At 47.1% G+C, this 18,408-nt stretch overlaps 1 protein-coding gene across 19 annotated transcripts in view; it reads left to right on the top strand.

The window, feature by feature from the left end:
* LOC119573730 (spectrin beta chain-like) overlaps positions 1 to 18,408 on the top strand; it is a 93,493-nt gene that overhangs the window by 16,481 nt on the left and 58,604 nt on the right. Inside the window, exon 2 of one of the 19 annotated variants that reach the window (XM_037920903.1) lies at positions 16,519 to 16,627. The exons of 17 other annotated variants lie outside the window; for them this stretch is intronic. The gene's annotated coding sequence lies outside the window, so the exon portion shown is untranslated. Of the gene's footprint in view, positions 1 to 373; positions 432 to 16,518; positions 16,628 to 18,408 lie in introns of those variants that run through there. One more of the 19 variants, XM_037920909.1, reaches the window with a different exon arrangement.

Genomic DNA, 18,408 nt, shown 5'->3' with positions numbered 1-18,408 from the left:
AGGCAGGGAGTATGCGCTGCTACCTGGACTGCGGATGTATAAAAATAGGATAGGGACGGAAAGGTTGGGAAGGGAAGAGGAAAAGGGGGTGGAGGAAGCAAACTCTGTCGCGAGAGAAAAAAAATGAAATAATTAAAAAGGAGGTAATGATAGTATGATTGCGAATGGGAACAACAATAATTTCATAAAATTAAATAGAGAGAATGCAGCACACAGACATATATATATTTGAAATGCAGTAAATATAGATTCTATATTTAATCGTACAGAGGAATTAATAAATAAAAGAGAGGGAAGGAAATGTGGGCAGCTGAAGTGAGGTACGGGACGAGTGAGGGTCCAGTGAGTGTCGTAGCGGCCGCCGGTGCACTCGCTCATCAAGCTCTAGTCGGGACACCGAGCGGCGAACTTAGTGCATCGTGGCTGTAATGGTGAGTGAATAGCTAATGAGCGATAATGATGTGCGTAATTATCGGTCGCTGGACATAGACTTATAATTTTAAAATCCAGAACGCATGCATTGTGAGGCAGATGCGGCGATCTTACCGTAGGAGTATAAAGCGTTGGTGTTACAAGAAAAAGTTAAAAAATGAAATATCACTTCGTTGTAGAATATTAAGTTACAAAAGTTGTGTTGGTGTGAAGGAGCGGCGGTGAGTCAGCGTGAGCGAACCAGTGGCTCCCTGTTGATCTTTGCGGCTGGAAATGTTTCTAGGAAGTGTGGGAGATCAGAAGCTGTATATATACTGAGTATTGGTGATGGATGTCGCTTGCATGCTGGTTACGTTATCCAGAATGAAATAAGAAAGAAGAGAATTAATAAGTGTGTCGACGCGTTCTGCTGTTCCGAGAACACCGGTCTGAATAGGAAAAGGTAAAAAAAAAAGTGCCGTTCGTAAAGATACCGGTGACATGCAACTCCTTTATTTATTGTATGATTATCTTCTCCTTATGGGCCTATGTAGAATTAAAAGACGCATTCCAAAGAGAATTACGGCCCTAATAATATTTGAGGTCGTCAGAAGGCAAAGTTATCAGAGGATGGACCAGTTTTGTCGATTTATCCAAGGGTGAGATTGATTCTTGAATAGTGTGCACTTTAGATGGGAAATGGAGGGATGAGAGGGAAAAGGAAGATAAGAGAGATGTAGTAGGGCGTGTAAGGGGCGGTATGAGTGGCCAGCACAGGGTTAAAACACCTTCTCCAACACTCGAAAGGCTTGACCGATGGCTCTCTGGTAATAGGCTGTGGGCGTGTTTATGGCTATGTGGTTGGAGGGTGATATGTCAGAGTTGTAAAGATGCGCTGTGTTCAGGAGACGCCCGCGGGGGGAGAATAAGGAGTGGAGCGCGTCGATGAGAAGGGGGTGATAGTGAGGAAGGGCATGGGGAGGAGAGAGAGGGGCGTTAGTTAAGCACAGCTGTCCCGCACATGTGGTGCTGTGTTGGGGAAAGGAGATTGGTTGAGGGGAAGGTGTAGATTGTGTATCTCCCTTTTTCTCTCTTTCTCCCTCTTTCTCTCTCCCTCTTCCTCCCCTTTCTCTCTCTCTCTCTCTCTCCCCTCCCCTTTCTCTCTCTCTCTCTCTTCCTCCCTTTCTCTCTCTTCTCTCTCTCCCTCCTCTCTCTCTCCTCCTCCTCCTCTCTCTCTCTCTCTCTCTCCCCTCTCTCTCTCATCTTCTCTATATCTCCTCTCTCTCTCTCTCTCTCTCTCTCTCTCTCTCTCTCTCCCTTCTCTCTCTCTCTCTCTCCCCTTTCTCTCTCTCTCTCTCCCCTTTCTCTCTCCCTCTCCCTCCCCCCCTTCCCTCCCTCCCTCTTTCTTTCTTTCTTTCTTTCTTTCTTTCTTTCTTTCTTTCTTTCTTTCTTTCTTTCTTTCTTTCTTCTTTCTTCTCTCTCTCTCTTCTCTCTCTCTCTCTCTCTCTCTCTCTCTCTCTCCCTCCCTCTCCCTCTCCCTCTCCCTCTCCCTCTCCCTCTCCTATCCCTTCCTCTCCCTCTCCTTCTCTCCTTCTCCCTTCCTCTCCCCTTCCCCCTACTTTTCTTCCTGTCTCGTTATCGCCTCCTCCTAACTTGCCCTCGTTGCAGTGCTTGGCTGCTTCTGCCTCCCACGCTCCCCGCAGGAAATGCCGCTAATGTTCTTCACTCTAAAAGGAACGAGCGGGTCAGTGGTGAGCCAAAGCCACTTTTTGTGAAAGTGCAGCGCGCTTTTTATTCTTAACATTCGCCTATTTTGTTCTAAATCTAAGTTTATTTTAAAAGGTTAATGATAAAAAATATGGGGAAATATATGTCTGCGCGGTGCCTAAACCTAAAACCGGAAGAAGGAAGAGAATCACTTGTTGATTTTCGAACAATTTGATGATTTTTAAAAATTTTGCTCAGGAGTTTCCTCGCACGGCGTCGAGAGCAACGTCAGGAAACGTGTAATGGAGGTAAACGCCTGTGGTAGAGGAGGGAGATTGGGGGTGGGGTGCTGCCGGGGGGATGTCTTGTTTTCGTAGTTCCATTGCTTTCGAAAGTTGCTCTGATTCGTGCCGGCTCAACAGCTTGAACGTATTTCCATTTTGAGAACATGGGTCGAAATAGGCGTAGAACCCCCAGTTTGCAGTCCGTGGAAGATCTCCCCATCCCATAATCTCTGTCCATTTGGTGGTGCACTGGTTTGTCGTGACGGTAATGGATTTTCTAGGCATTATTACGAAGGCGACGTAGAGAGTCCTTCACTATCAACTGGTCATGAGGGCGACAGGGTAGCCGTTTGGCGAACTCCCGCGGAGTTTCATTCAGGATCATTCATTGTGGGTATTTTGTCCCCGTTAACCTTATGTTGCGTTACTTAATTATGCCGTTTGTTGTACGCTGACTAGTAGATTCCCAGTTCATTTTTTTGTGATTACTAGTTGATTCGCTGAAGAATTGACTGACGATCAGAAGCAGTAGTAGCTCCGGCCATGAAGGTTTTGAGTGAGTGGGCGTGTGTGCTGTTGATGTGCCATAGGCCGCGCCCTGGGGAGCCACGCCCCCTCCTCATCGTAGGTGCTCACCTTTAATGGGAAGGAACGGCCCAAGAAACCACCCGGAGGGTTGCCGTAGATCTCAGGCGACGTCTTCAAGTTCAGGCTGGACTGGGCGCAGGGATGACATGACCGGCGTTTGATGCTTTTGGCTAATTTTAGCTCGTGTACTCTGGCTGTTTATGCTGACGGTCCTGGTGTTTTGTCGGATGGCGACAGACTGCAGCTTGCAGTCCTGCGTGTAAATTAAGTAATGGAAGTGTTCGAAACCTCTTCTAGGATTATTTTTTTTTTATACAGTTCGGTATTCGTTGTCGGAAAAAATGGCAATCTCTTTTGTTTTCTCTGATTTCCGCATTGCCCCCATGCTGTCGAAAGAAATTTACAACTAAGTTAGCAGCTTTAGAGAAGAAAGGTTGAGATATCTTTAAACAAGACATCAGAGGAATGATTTCAAGGAAGTGTGGAAGAGAGAGGGAGAGAAAATGTGACTGCATCTCAGAGAATAGCCGTGGCAACAGAAGAATGGCACCCTGGTGTTTATCGAAACTAAGCTGCGATATTTTTTTTATCCACCATAAATCCATGGAAAGTTTTCATGGTTTGTGACGAAACTACAAAAGTTACCGATTTTTCTCCTTTATTTGAAAAAAATAAATCGTTGGTAAGGTCGTATCTTAGGCAAAGTAATATCCGATTGACGAAACCTCAGCGTCTGCCTTTAGCGGGACGCTGCATCCTTCATCCGTGTTATTGACTCACTGCATTTGCGGTTGACCTTCGTGAGGATGATGCATATCTTAAAATCCGTCTCATGACATTCTCTCTCTCTCTCTCTCTCTCTCTCTCTCTCTCTCTCTCTCTCTCTCTCTCTCTCTCTCTCTCTCTCTCTCTCTCTCTCTCTCTCTCTCTCTCTCTCTCTCTCTCTCGTGCGTGTGCGAATGCGAGAGCGAGAGCGAGAGCGAGAGCGAAGGAAAGAGAGAGAGAGAGAGAGAGAGAGAGAGAGAGAGAGAGAGAGAGAGAGAGAGAGAATGTTTGTCTGCATGTTTGTGCGTGCGATTGTGTATGCGTGTTCATATTTATATATGTTTGTTGAAAGTAAGGTGTTTGATCCTTGGTTCGTCCATTTCGAGCCTTATGAGTGTTTGCGTAAGGGGGAGAGCGGGCGAGTCATACTCCAGCCGCCCAGCCATGGTGAAACGCTGGCTTCAAGTGAGTGCTTTTCGGAGGGGTGAGTTGTGTGCGTGTTTTGGAGAGCGAGCCGAGGAAGAGAAGGGTGAGGAGGAGGAAGGGAAAAAAGGAAGGGGAGAAGCAATGGCTAAGTGACGGGGGAAACGGGGAACAAAGTAGAGGGAACCTGGTGATGTGTGTTCCGACTCCCCTCGCACCAGGCGACCCAGCCCCATTTCCCTCAGCCATTTAAACCCCATCAGGACTGTCGCCGCCCCGCCCATCACACCGTGCCACCCAGCCGCCCTTTACCCCCCCTTAACCCCCCTCTCCATCTCCCCCTTGTCCTACCCCAGACCCATATCTCGTTCCACCCGTGACTCCTCTTCCCCTTCGCCCGACGCTTTCCCCCCCCCTCCTCCCCTTCGCCTGACGCTCCCTCATCCTCCGCCCCCCCCCCTTCGCCTGACGTCCCCCCCTCCTCCCCTCATGCCGGTTCGCCCCGCCCTCTTCCTAACATCAACAAACTCCCCGTCATCACCGCCTCTCGTCGCTCCGCCGGACTTGCACTGCTTGTGGAGTCTGCTGCTTTAAGACTTGGCAGTTCCTTCCCTTTGCTTTTCGTTTTGTTTTTGACAGGAAACTTCTTTTACTCCGTGTCGTCGAGAAGGTTGAGGATGTCTAAGGTTTGAGGTAGTGGGAAGGAGGAGGTGGAGGTGGAGGTGGAGGTGGAGGTGGAGGTGGAGGTGGAGGGGTGGAGGTGGGGTGGACGTGGACGTGGACGTGGACGTGGACGTGGACGGAGGTGGAGGTGAAGGTGAAGGTGGAGGTGTTGTACTGTCCACCTCTCCCGCAACCCCTGGCGTTCTCTCTCGTTCCCTGACCTACTCCGCTCCCTCCCCTCCTACCATTGCAAAGGCTGTAGAATTCGTTGATTCTGCGTGTTGTGTGCACTTATTATTATCATTATTATTATTATTATGATGATGATGATTGTTAATTCGCTGCGGAGAATTTTATGGGCTGCGGTGTGTATGTACGGAGATATGGTCGTCGGTCATGTGATGTCCGTCCGTAACATCATTAGCCGGGTGTGTTCCGTGTTGTCGTGTTGCATCGCATGTCGTGCACCGCGTATCACATAGCATCGATCGTCGGTCGTGCATAACTTGCCATCAGGTCACGACTGTTGCAGTGGCACTCTTGTCATATTATGTAACGTTGGCGTGTCTTGTTCTGATCGGGATTGTATGGGGATATTTTCAATTTATCGTACGAATATCTGTGGGTGTGACCTGTGTTAGATTTAGAGATTATTGGCCTTTTTGTCTTAATTTTTGTAAAGTTTCGCTGTTTTTTCAGCTTATTTCACTTTCAGCACGTTTGTCTCTCCTGTCTGTAGAATCGCGCCTTTGCTTAAACCTGACGCGACGCTCAACTTATAGGGCTTCAGGCAACGCACGTTACTGCATATGGCGGCATTATACCTTTTTGTATTCGGATAAAAAGTTTTGTACTTTAAGAATAACAAAGAGAAAATATTTATAATATGTATATATATATATATATATATTATAATATATAAAATAATATATTTAGTATATAATATAATTATATATATATACACATACTAACAAAACTTTAAAATAATACAACAAACAACCACGCACACGCAGACACACACGCACACGCACGCACACACACGCACGCACACACGCGCGCACACACACGCACGCACGCACCCACGCACGCACGCACGCACGCACGCACGCACGCACGCACACACGCACGCAACGCCACGCACCACACGCACGCACGCACACACGCACGCAACACAGCACACACACACAACACACCAACAAACACACACTTACACGTACACGTACACACACACACACACACAACACCAACACACACACACACAACACAAGCACACACAACACCACACACACACACCATATATATTATATATATATATATTTAATATATATATATATATATATTATTCATCACACATATATACTACGAGTGTGAATTCATGTCTCGACAAATTGCAAGTAGAACAACGAAGGGAGGTACAAGAACGCACACGAATATGCCGAAGGCGTTTTCGCGTGCATGTATATGTGTTTACAAATGTATATGCATGCCGCGCGTGTGTACTTCGTCCGAATCTGTGGGCGGCGGAGGTGGTGAAGGGTGTTGTCATCCTGATGGCCAGCGTCGTCATATCGATCCAGGTTGGCCGAGGAACCATCTTTCCCGAGTGGCTCCCGGCGCCAGTGGGAACTGCGTCTGGGAGGAGCCGCCCAGACCCCCACTTGACCTGCCACGACCAAGGAATTTCTGTCTCTGGGGCCATTTGCTCTGGGATTTAAAAGTCGAACGGGAATAGCAGATGCAAGTAGATGGGCAGGGGGACCGGGTGCACACTGCGCGATATGGGGAGCGTGTTTTGGATTTGAATATGCTGGCATTTTAAAGGCAAAATACGATTGTATGCATTACATTCTGGTGTAGAAAAAATATTATTTCGGAAGCTCCACCCACGAGCGTATGTTATTTCAAAATGAATGAACTTCATGGTATGTTATTTGAAGGGACGCCAGATAAATACAGTTTTATAGCCACCACAGCTCTTGTATATGGTAGCTGCGGTATCATATTCTTGAACTATTTAATATTCATTAACTTTTAACAGAGTTGATGGGCACTGCCAGATCCTTCTGACTGCGTTCATTGATTTGATTAGCGCTGTATGTTGCCATTGACCGGTGGTATGTAGTCGGGATTGCTGCCGTTATTATTTGTGCTGAATTAAAGAGGTGTATTTTGTGTTTACCTTCTTGTGTCTACGAAGTGAGTTTTTTTGTGTGTGGAAATGCGTTTGGTGAAGAGGGAGACGGCGAGAATGTTTTTATTGGGTAACAGCTGATGAGGTGCTGACGGAGGGTGGCCATAACATGGGTTTCCTTTACTTTATTGCTCTTCCCTGCCTTTCTTTCCTTTCCCCCCTCTTATTTCGTGATTACCCCAGGAGCCTCCGTTTCCGTCCATTTATTTTTTTCTTCTCATTGTCTTTATTCCTGCCATGTCTTTTTCCCCATTATCCACCAGTCTGTCCATTCCTCTCGTCCCCTTCCTATAAAAACCTTTTCCCCGTATTACTTCTCCATTATCTCTCACCCTCCCTCTTTCGGCATCTCTAGTGCAAGGTATCACTGATAAGCCGCATAGCCTAAAGGCCTCATTAAATGCCGGCTTTAATGCCCGGCTCCGCTCGCTCGTGTCATGTGTGTCATGTCACAGAGCAGCTGAGGGTCTCGCAGTGGCAAATCCGACACGTGCCCTTGCGGAACACCTGTTTCTTGGGCGTGCCAGTGGCTCGTGGCTCTCTTGTGTCCGGGACTTACTCAGTCGGTGTTGTGACTCAGACGGTCGTGTTTTTTTTGTCTGTATTGCAGCGCTCGTCAATTTCATGGCATGTGTTCTGGCCAGTGTTGTTTCCTTGCACTGGCTTGAGTCTTCGACTCGCAGTAAACAGCGAGATTTTCTCTTAAGCGGAGGATTTGGAGGAATAGAATGAGGAGGATTAAGGAGGGAGAGAAGGGGGAAATGCAAGGGGTCAGTCAAGGTGAACTGAGAGAAGAGATGGAAGTTTTAGCATTTGCCGTCCGTCCGCCCGTCCGCACACATATACACGCACGCGCGCTGGCATTTGTTCCTTCTATTTCTTCTTCCCTCCTTCCTCCTCCTTCCTCCTTTTCCCCCCCCCCCTAACCTACCTACTTCCTCTGGCGACCGAATCTCTTTCTCAGCACTTGCAGTCCAGCTTATTCGGATTGTCACCTGAACTTACGGTCTACACACTTGAAGGCGATCGCTGTGAGAAATGGCTGTTTTGGACACAGCTACTTTTAATTTGGTGTCCCTTGAAGTTGTTGGCCTGTTGTGAACGGCCTGGTCGAGTATGAGCGCAGAGCCGGCTTATCCATTCGTCTCCCTCTCCCCTTCCCCGCCCCCTCTCTCTGTCTGCGTCTCTCCCCCTTTCTCCTCTTCTCGCTTTTTCCTCACCCCCTGCCCCTCACTTCTCATCTCCTCCTCCTCTCCTCTTCACCCCCTTCTCCCTCCCCTCCTCACCCCCTTCCCCCTGTTGTATCCTTCGACACCCACACACACACCCCGCCTTCTTGCCTCACCCTCCACTCCCCCCCTCCCAAACTAACCGGCTGTGGGCAGTAGGAAAGCAACAGATTCTACGACAGAGATGATGGCGAACACGGATACAAACGAGTGTGTGATTATGAGTAGGAGTGTCTGTGTGGGGGGAGGTTGTAAGTTTGAAAGTATATTTGTGTGTGTGTTAGGAGGAGGAAGGCAAGGAGGGTGGAGAAAACGGAGATGGAAGGAGAGAATGATTTGTTTATTTTTATCTTTTCTATGTTATTCTTTTTGTATTTAATATTTCATTGTGGATATGAGATGATTGAATCTCCCCCCCCTCTCTCTCTCTCTCTCTCTCTCTCTCTCTCTCTCTCTCTCTCTCTCTCCTCTCCTCTCTCTCTCTCTCTCTCTCTCTCTCTCTCTCTCTCCTCTCTCTCTCCTCTCTCCTCCTCCCCCTCCCTCCCTCCCTCCCTCCCTCCCTCCTCCTCCCTCCCTCCCTCCTCTCTCTCTCTCTCTCTCTCTCTCTCTCTCTCTCTCTCTCTCTCTCTCTCTCTCTCTCTCTCTCTCTCTCTCGGCGTGAGGTTTTGAAGAGGAGGGGCAGGGTGAGATGTGCTGGCGAAAAGTAGGGTAGGCAGGTGAGAACTGGGGAGGTGTAGGATGGAGGATGGGTAGGGGCCGGGGGAGGGTCCTATCATTAACGTCGTCGCGGTCGAGTGTCAGGCGTTATTGGACCGTGCCCTGATCGTCCCTTTTCGCCTATGTAGATTACGCCACCTCTCTTCCCGCCCCCGCCCCCCCTTTCCCTCTAAACCCAGTGGCTGATGACCTCATGAATATCACCCTTGTGCCTCATTGATTACTCATCTTCCCTTTTCTTCCCCGCCCCTTTCCTCCCCCTATCTCCTACTCATGGACATTCCTTCTTTACCTCATTCCCGCATTCATCGTAAGGGATGGGCGTTCTGTTAATGATCGTAGCACCGATATATACATGTTATACCGGGGTGTATATACACACACCTCTGTATATAATATGTATAACATTTATTCGTGCATATGTATTATATTCCTAAATACTTGCTCTTTGTACGTGGTTATTTAGTTTAAATGGAATTTTAGCCTCAAACTGCACAATGCAGTCTAACATGTCAGAATGGAAAATTACCCTGGAATGCATGTTGACAAATATACAGACAGACAAGCCCATTACTATCAGACATGGTACCAGAGCCCGGATGTCGAGTCCAAACCCCCTGCCACTTGTACCCCGTGGCCCTAGCGAACTGGATGTGCCTCCACGTCGATACGCACCGACACTAATGACTGCGCCGCCTGCACGCAACCACCGCCGGCGACCTGCAGTGTGGCGCCGTCGGAGGTGGGCTGACGGCGAGCGAAGAACCCGGCCAGAAATCGACAACTCTTTTGCCGGGGGTGATGAAGACATTGCCCCCCCCCCCCTCTCTCTCTCTCTCTCTCTCTCTCTCTCTCTCTCTCTCTCTCCTTCCTCTCCTCCTCTCTCCTCTCTTCTCTCCTCTCTCTCTCTCTCTTCTCTTCTCTCTCTCTTCTCCTCTCCTCTCTCCCTCTCCCTCCCTCCCTCCCTCCCTCCCTCCCTCCCTCTCTTCTCCCCTTCCTCCCTTTTCCCTTTCCTTCTCCCTTCTGCATAGGATGATAAGATGATCACCGACAATGACCCCCATTGTGGTGCAAATCGTGGGCGTGGTCACTAGAGTGTGTATGTATGTTTGTATCTTTATCCATGGGTATGTATGTGTATATGTGTGGATATGTTTATTGGTCACATTTTTCGTTCTTTATTTTCTGTGTTGGTTCATATATATTATACACGCACACGCACACGCACACGCACACGCACACGCACGCACGCACGCACGCACGCACGCACGCACGCACGCACGCACGCACGCACGCACGCACGCACGCACGCACCAACACACACACACACACACACACACACACACACACACACACACACACACACACACACACACACACACACACACACACACACATATATATTAATGTATATATATATTTTTTTCTTTTCTTTTCTTTCTTTTTTTTTAGTGCGTGAGTATAAATGTGAAAGTTGGTTTGTGTGTGCGAGTTAATGTACATGCATGTCGGTCTTTGTTTTTTGTGCATGTATTGTACATTAGGTTATGGCAATTTTTAGTAATGACTCTTTCCCAATGAAAATTGTCACTCAGATGTGTGGCATTGCCCGGTGTATTGTGACTATTAATAACCTTGTGTGTGGGTGTGTTAAGGTCAAAGATCATTCACCGTGCGTCGAGACGGGAAGATGCTACATGTATGGGGCTAGACAGGCTTGGAATCATAGCCCGGAATTTCAAGATATACCACTGGCGATCGCGCTTGCACAAACGCACACGCACATTTAAAGGCACAGACATAATGGTACACACTCAAAGACGCACTCGCATGCACAGATATATTTATATACACATGTTTATATATATTTTGAGATGCACAACAGGATGCAGAGTGCCCCGAATAGTTTACAGGAGAGCAGCTCTTGTCGGCCACTTCGGGGTGCATGCGAGAGCTCCACTTGGGTTGCGTCATTCCTCCCGACGCTCCTTCACCTCCCCGGCCTTATCCTAAAGCTCCTTCGATGGCCGTAGCTAATGCTTGCTGGTTATAAATGTGCTTGCTTCTTGTCTAGCCAATATGGAGTTTTATATACGAAGTCCTTCATTTAGAAAAAAAAAAAAGTTTTTGTCTTTCTGGGTACTGCCGGGGATGGATAGTAGATTTTCCGTGTTTATTTATGGTGCACTTCCGTTCTTCTGAAGTGAATTTTTATACTGCTGAAATATCGATCAGTTGTACTGTAATATCTGTTGTTTTTCGGATGTCTTCACTATATAGCCAGTTGGAAGGAGGGAAGAGGTCCGTGAGATCCATTTATTGTATTTCAGCATTTCGCAATGTAAATTGATTATAATTTATTCTATATTCCCACGCGAGGCAGCCCTCCTCCACGCCACCTCTACGCCCACTCCTCCCCTCCCCCCTTCCCTACTTATCCCACCCCACCAATCCTTACCCACGCCACCCCACCAATCCTTACCCACGCCACCCCGCCCGCCGTGACATGCGGGGAAATGATATTCCGAACGCTGTCTCTCTTCGCAGCGTGAAAGCGCCGAAGGGAATCCCATTACGTGGGCACAATCACCGCTGACTCTTGCCATAGCACGTCGGAAGGCGAGGTTCGGGTAGCGAGCCGCAGGTAGACGGAGGGAGATGGCTTTTTCTCAGAATTTGATCAGTCCTTTTTCAAGATAATTGCGAGTGGAAGGGAGAAGCGGGGGCGGGCACGGGTGAAAGGAGGTAGTAAAGGGAAGGTATTGGCAGGAGGCTGGGGGCGCGGATGTAGGAGTGGGAAATAGATTTAGGAAAGAAGGGTGACGAAAGAGGTCGAAGAAAGGATGGCTCTTCTCGGCAAGAAGTCTCAGGCTTCGAGGGACAAAACGGGGTTTCGGCCAGGATGGGTGCGGGGGAAAAACAAGTGGGCGGGGCCGGACTCGGAGGCAGCGAGATGTGGAAAGGGAACACCTGATGGGTCTCACCCTCCCCCTTACCTGTCCTCTCTCTCTCTCTCCTTCTTCAGCACCCTGTTCCTCCTTCCTTTCTTCCCCTTCCCCTTCCCTCTCATTCTCCCTTTTAGGTTCTTTTAAACCTTATCCTTTGAATAAAATCCCTCCCTCTCTCTCTCCTCTCCCTGTCCCTCGCTCTCCTCCCTCTCAACAGCCCTTGACAGCCTGCCCAACCCTTGGAAGCTTTTATACATGTCCGTCCTTCATTGTTATAGGGGTGGGAGAAGAGTGTGGAGTGTGGAGTGTGGAGTGTGGAGTGAGGGAGAAGTAGAAGTAAGCTTAGGAGGAGGAGGAGGAGTATAAGAAGAGAGGTGTATTAGTGGGAGGGAAGAAACGACAGAACAGTAATGATTATAAGAGCGGAAAGAGAAAAGGTTGGGGACAGTTGATATTAAGGCCTTGGTACAGCTACAAAGAAACAGAGGAGGGACAGAAGATAGTGCGAGATCGTGTGGAGGAACTTAGAAAGCTTTGAGTTGGATGTGACTTCTCCTTATCAGGGACGCTGTAATCGGGGAGCCTCGGCAACCTGCTGCTCCGGCAATGAGTCATCTTGCTATTCCTCTCGTTCCCCCATTCGCTTGACCATCACATCTTCCCACGACATTTCAGACTTCACTCCCAACATTCACCCTATATTTTCCTTTTCCAACCTGTTTCCTGCCTTATCCCGTCATCTTCATCCGTTTCCTTACCTATTCTCCAACATCACTCTTCACTGCCTTATCCTCAGCATTCACCCATTTTCTTATCGATCCGCCAGTCGTCTGTATTTAGTCTTTCGCCAGTCTTCCTGCATCCTTTTTCTCCCTCTGGCGGTTTTTAATGGCCGTGGTATTTAGAATAGGGCGTGTGTGGCATCGACATGTTACAGGGACCTTTGATTCCCCTTAATAAAGCCTGATTCTCCACAGTGGGAGCGGGAAGGGCGTCGCGGATGGCTTAGGGCAGAAAAAGGAGAGCATGGGGCCGGGGGGGGGGGGGCAAGGTGGATCGGGATGATGCGGGGTTGGGGGTGGGGGTAGGGGTAGTGGGCGGAGGTATCGAAAGGTAGGGTAACGTGAAGGTAACGGGAGAGTCGTTCTTGTACGATGCCATAAATATTCTTATTTTGTATGAGCGTGCGTGTACACACATCCATGATATTATCAGTAAACATGGATTAATTGAGTCAGCTCCTTTTATTTGGATGTTCTTTAGTTGTGGGGATTACCGATAACCTATTACCTTATTTCCTTCCCTAGCACACCTATGCTTCGCTATCGGCAGGAAGGACTGGCGTTGATAAGCGCTATCAGAATAACCTTACCTTGCCATCACGTAAAGAGGCAAAGGGGGGCGGATGTAGGGCAACGCAGTGATACGAGAGAGAAAAAAAGATGAACACCTATTTTGTTCTTGTTCTTCGATTGTAAAAGCGTCTGTTCTTTACTTGCGAAACCCATTTAGATATAAGCGACATTCTTGTGGCTTGTGGTGGCGTTGCACGGATGAAGTCGCCCGTGTTATCACTATTATCGCTATCTCTATGACAACGGTACGGTTTTTGTCCTCGCAAGTGCCACTACTTTTATCGTCATCGACATCGAGACTTTTTAAGGTGTGATGATAAACCAAAAAGGTCATGTATGAATCGCTGGAGAGTCTTTAGGCCTCACGTAAGTAAACCAAGTTTAAAAGTCAAGAAAGATAAATTGAATATAGAATGTCGCAAAAGAGCTTGTCCCAGCGTTGAATAATGTGATTATCTTTCCTTCCCCTCTCATCCTTCTCTCGTGTCTCTTCTCTTGTCCCTACGCAAACCCATTCCCTCTGAAACTATAGCCTAATGGGTGACTCGGGTTGCTGCCCCTCCACCCGGATCATAGTCCTTTCGCTGTCCCTCTTCTTTTCTTCGCTTTTATTTTATTTTCGTATTTTTTTTCACCATTGTTTCTTTCTTTCCTATGTTTTCTATTTTCCCTCTTCTCTGCTCTCCTCTCTTCTCTTCTGCTCTTCTCTCTTCTCCTCTTCTCTCCTCTCTTATCCTCTCTTATCCTTCCCTCTACTCCTTTCCTCTTCTTTCCTTGCCTTTCCTTCTCCCTCTTCTCTCCTCCCTCTTCCCACCTTCCTCCTCTCTCCCTCCCTCCTCCGTTACCCCCTATCTCCCTCACACCGTCTCTCCGTTCCTTCATTCTTTCTTTCTTCCATCCCTTTTCTTTCTTTCTCTTAGCTTGTATGTTTTTTTTTTATTTGGATTTGACTAGAATTGAATCCGGTTTTCGCTCCTCCGGCCGTCCTCTTCGGGAGACTGCTTGGCCAGGCACTTTTCATGAATGGCGACGAATGGTGGGGAATCGTAATTGGTGTTTGCTGCCATGACTCAGTAGCTCCGTGTTTTTTTTAGGGAGGATGTGCTTATTTTTATTATTGGAAATCCTGCGAGCCGTTTAAATTAGCAAGCTGGCTGTATTGTCCAGTGGGTAAGGCTTTATTCAATTATTGTTCGTTATTTATTGTATGACAATAATTCTTTAATTAACAGGAATGTGCTAAACAGACCTTATTTACAAACAAAGAGGACATGCGTGTGCACTGTGCGATAGAAAGATAAATTGAATATATATCATGTATTTATATTATATGTATTATATATATATATATATATATTATATATATATATATATATATATATATATATATATATATATATATATATATATATATATATATAATATAATAATATGTAATATATATATTATATGTATATTGTATATTATACATTATATTTTTATTTATTAATGTGGGGGAGGCGACGCCCCCTGTTGGAAACCACAAATTAACCCATGTTGATAGTGATGTATTCAGCTGTATAGTATTTCGAATGGGTAGTCGGAAGGGCGTGGCCCTTTCTAATTAAGATATCTCTTTTTAGTGGTTATCGCGCCCATTGGTTTTATCTTGAAATGCTCGTATATTTAAAAGATAATAGGTGTACACGAGAAATAGAATAGGGCTCTGTCAATAAGTTAGTGTTTGTTATATTGATTTTAGGGATTTATATATATTCTTGTATTAAATTTGCGATTAGTCAATTTTTTTCTTATAGCGTACTTTATTTTTAAAGAATGTTCGCTTGGCACGACCGGTTGCAGGTCCTAAATTATGGATAGCAAACGCAGAGAAGCATGCCGGACTGCAATGGCGGTTGATGCAATTATTTCCGCTGAAGGTAGGAGCGAGTGTTTGTCAAGTGCGAAGTTAACTACCAACAAGGGGGGGGTGTCGCGTCGAGTAATTATATGTATTACGTATATATATATATATATATATATATATATATATATATATATATATATATATATATATATGTATCTGCGTGTGTGTGTTCGTTTGTGTGCGTGTGCGTGTGTGCGTGTATGTGCGTGCGTGCATGCGTGTGCGGTGTGTGTGTGTGTGTGTGTGTGTGTGTGTGTGTGTGTGTGTGTGTGTGTTTTCAAGTCTAATTTGTTTGTTAGACCCTCAAGGATGTCGATATCTGCACGTCTGGGGAAAGGGGCGGGGTCATACTACCCCTCCCAACGTTGTCTGGCACGCTCCCCCCCTCCCCACGTCTCCTCAGTGTTGCAGTCTGTCAAAGGCACCTCTTGTCCACGACCCGCATACTACAGAGAGGGGAGGGGAGGGGAGGGGAGAGGAAAGGACCGGACAGGAGAGAGGAAAGGAGAGGAGGGGAAAGGACCGGACAGGAGAGGAGAGGAGAGGAGGGGAACGGAGTGGGAGAGGAGAAGGCAGAGGAGGAGAGAAGAGGAGAGGAAATTAAAAGGGAGGGGTATTGGAGGTGGTGGAGGAGGGGGGGGGAGAAGAGATCAGAAAAGAAGGAGGAGGAGAGGAGAGGTGAAGAGTGGGAGAGTAGGTGGAGGAGTGAGTCATGCCGGTTTCCCGAGGTCACGCTTTATCACTCGCGGGCGGTTTTTGCACGCTTTCTCGTGTCACGCTAATTATGTTGCTTCCATGGGTTTCGGGAGGTTTCTGTGTCAGGCTTATTATTTTTATCATTAGAATTTTTACTTCGTGTTGCAATTGTTGGGTTTCTGTTTTTTTTTTCCCAGTCACAAACGTGTAATGTTTCGCATTTGGGACTAACTTCATAAGAATAATGGAAAAGCTCTGGTAATATGATGTGAAGGATGTGCATGCCTTATTACAAACAAATAAACAAACACATGCGCCTGTATGTATGTGTGTGTTTACGCACACTTAGGTATATACATATAAAATTATAGAAGAGTAAAATAGATGGGGAGAATTAAGAGACGGACTGTTATGTTACATGACAGTTTTGAAGGAACCTGTATTTTTTACAGGCTTGTTTTTGTATATCATAGGATTTTGGAGCGCTGCGACGTGTGACGTTTTATTTTTACAAAATTGTAATCCATTTTTCCCATTTTATTTTTACATTTAGCTCTTGTTTTTCTTTAACGTTTACAGTAAAGGATTTTTCCGTCTATACATGTGTTCTAATAACTGTCTTCTCGTGCTTGCAGGTATACTTGGTGTCTGTGGACTTTCTCTTGGCCTTGGGTGTGTTGAGGAGACGGGCTCAGCTGTCTGTCTCTCGGCGCGCAGGGGAAGCCGGCCGGCGAATGGTTCATGGTACGTTACTCGGTTCTGCAACGTTGATGCTGATCCCGCATGGGAGGTGTGGTCCTGATCGTGGCGGGAGGGAGACGGTGCAACAACTCGCCGAGGTTTGCCCGTCTGTGCGCCGCCATCGGGAGAGGTCGATATGCACTGCATGTGCGCCAAGGACCGTCGACAATGCACATGATTGCACAACTTGCAACGGAGGCGGAATGCTCTTCGTTTCTTTTTTCTTGCTTTGCAACTTTGTAGGTCTTCCTGGCGTCGTGGCGTACAGTAGTTTTTAAACAAACAAACAGGTGCCTTATTCCTCCTTCAGTTCGTACTCGGCAAGTGTTCCTTCCGTACAAAGCTCGACGTCTTTCTCAGGTCTTTGAACCCGCCTGTGTATCAGAGCAGTCGGCTTGGAACCTGCGGTAGTGTGCTTGACGGAGGGGAAGCACCGTGGGGAATGCATTCATGCGTCCGTTCCTTCCTCTGTGCTTGTGTGCGGCAAGAGAAGGGCAGAAGGGGTTGTTGCCAAAAGAAAAGGAGAAGAATGAGTGAGTAGAATGGCAGAAGAAAGGCTTAATACTAGAGAGAAAGGGACACTTGATAGGGATTTCAAGAACGAACGCCAAGATAGGGAATGGAAAAAAGGGTAGGAATATTTGTCCTATTACGATTAGATACAAATAGGCAACGAAAGAAAACCCGAAGGAAAGTCGTTAGGTCTCAAGTGTGAAAGAAGAATAGGGAGATGTTCGGCTGCTGAAAATGTTAACAGTTACTAAAATTGGAGATTGTGGATTTGGCTGATGGGGCGAGTAGCAGGGCGAAGGCGTCAACAATGTGGCGGTGGTGGACGCCTGTTGACCTTATTCCTTTATTAATTCTATTACACTTGCTTAGCCCCGGCCGCGCTCTCCTCCTGTTCTCCTGTATTATGTTTGTGGCTCTTGGTGTTGTCCTTGCCAAACTTTTCTTCTGCCTCTGCTTCTTTCTTTTAGAAAGAGAGAAAGAGCTAAGGGAAGCAGAGAAGTAGAAGAGCCTGGTTCGTCATTGGTTCCACGTTACCTTTGTGGTCAACCATTTAATAATTTAAAAGGAAAGGGATACCAGAGCACAATACAGCTGTATGTAATCAGAAGTTATGCATCAGTAGATCTGCTACTTTATTCTTTCGTTCGTTTTTTTCCAAGAATGATGGTGATACCTCGTTGAATACACCCCGTTGCCGTGTGTGTTCTCCCTTCGGCCATGTGTGCACAAGCCGGAGGGACTAGGGGAGACGAGAGTCCTGTGGGAGGCCACTAACTGTCTCGTCATTGTGGACCATGTTTGTGAGCCTCGCTGTTATGGGAGACGGGGTGGGGTGAGGGCAGGGAGACGGATGGGGGTGGAAGAATGTGTGGGTGTATGTGCTTGTGTGCGGATTTGTAGGTAGGGGGAAGCCGGGCAGGCTACTTGTTCTACATGGCTCCCATTTTTGCTTTTTATCTTCTCCTTTGCCACAGCGTCTTCATTCAATATCTTTCCCACCGTTGTTTTTCTCAAGTAATGTCGCTTTACATCCCCCTTTCCCCCTCCTCCTCATTCATCTCCTTCCCATTCTTTGGTTTTCACGTTTTCTCATGACCCTTCTACTTCTTTCCCCTTTCACTCCTGCTTCTCCCCTCCTCCACCTGTTGTGTTCAAGGCTTGAAACTTCACATTTCTACCGTGGATTCAAATTCCGGTACAGGCATTCTTGAAAATATGAAATGCACCCCTTGATAATCGGTTTGAGATCCTCGCATCACAAGCGTACTGTC

Source organism: Penaeus monodon, chromosome 1 (assembly GCF_015228065.2).
Source record: "Penaeus monodon isolate SGIC_2016 chromosome 1, NSTDA_Pmon_1, whole genome shotgun sequence".
Taxonomy (NCBI): Eukaryota; Metazoa; Arthropoda; class Malacostraca; order Decapoda; family Penaeidae; genus Penaeus; species Penaeus monodon.
Note: the sequence above shows the minus strand (reverse complement) of the source record. Positions and strands in the feature narration are given on the sequence as shown.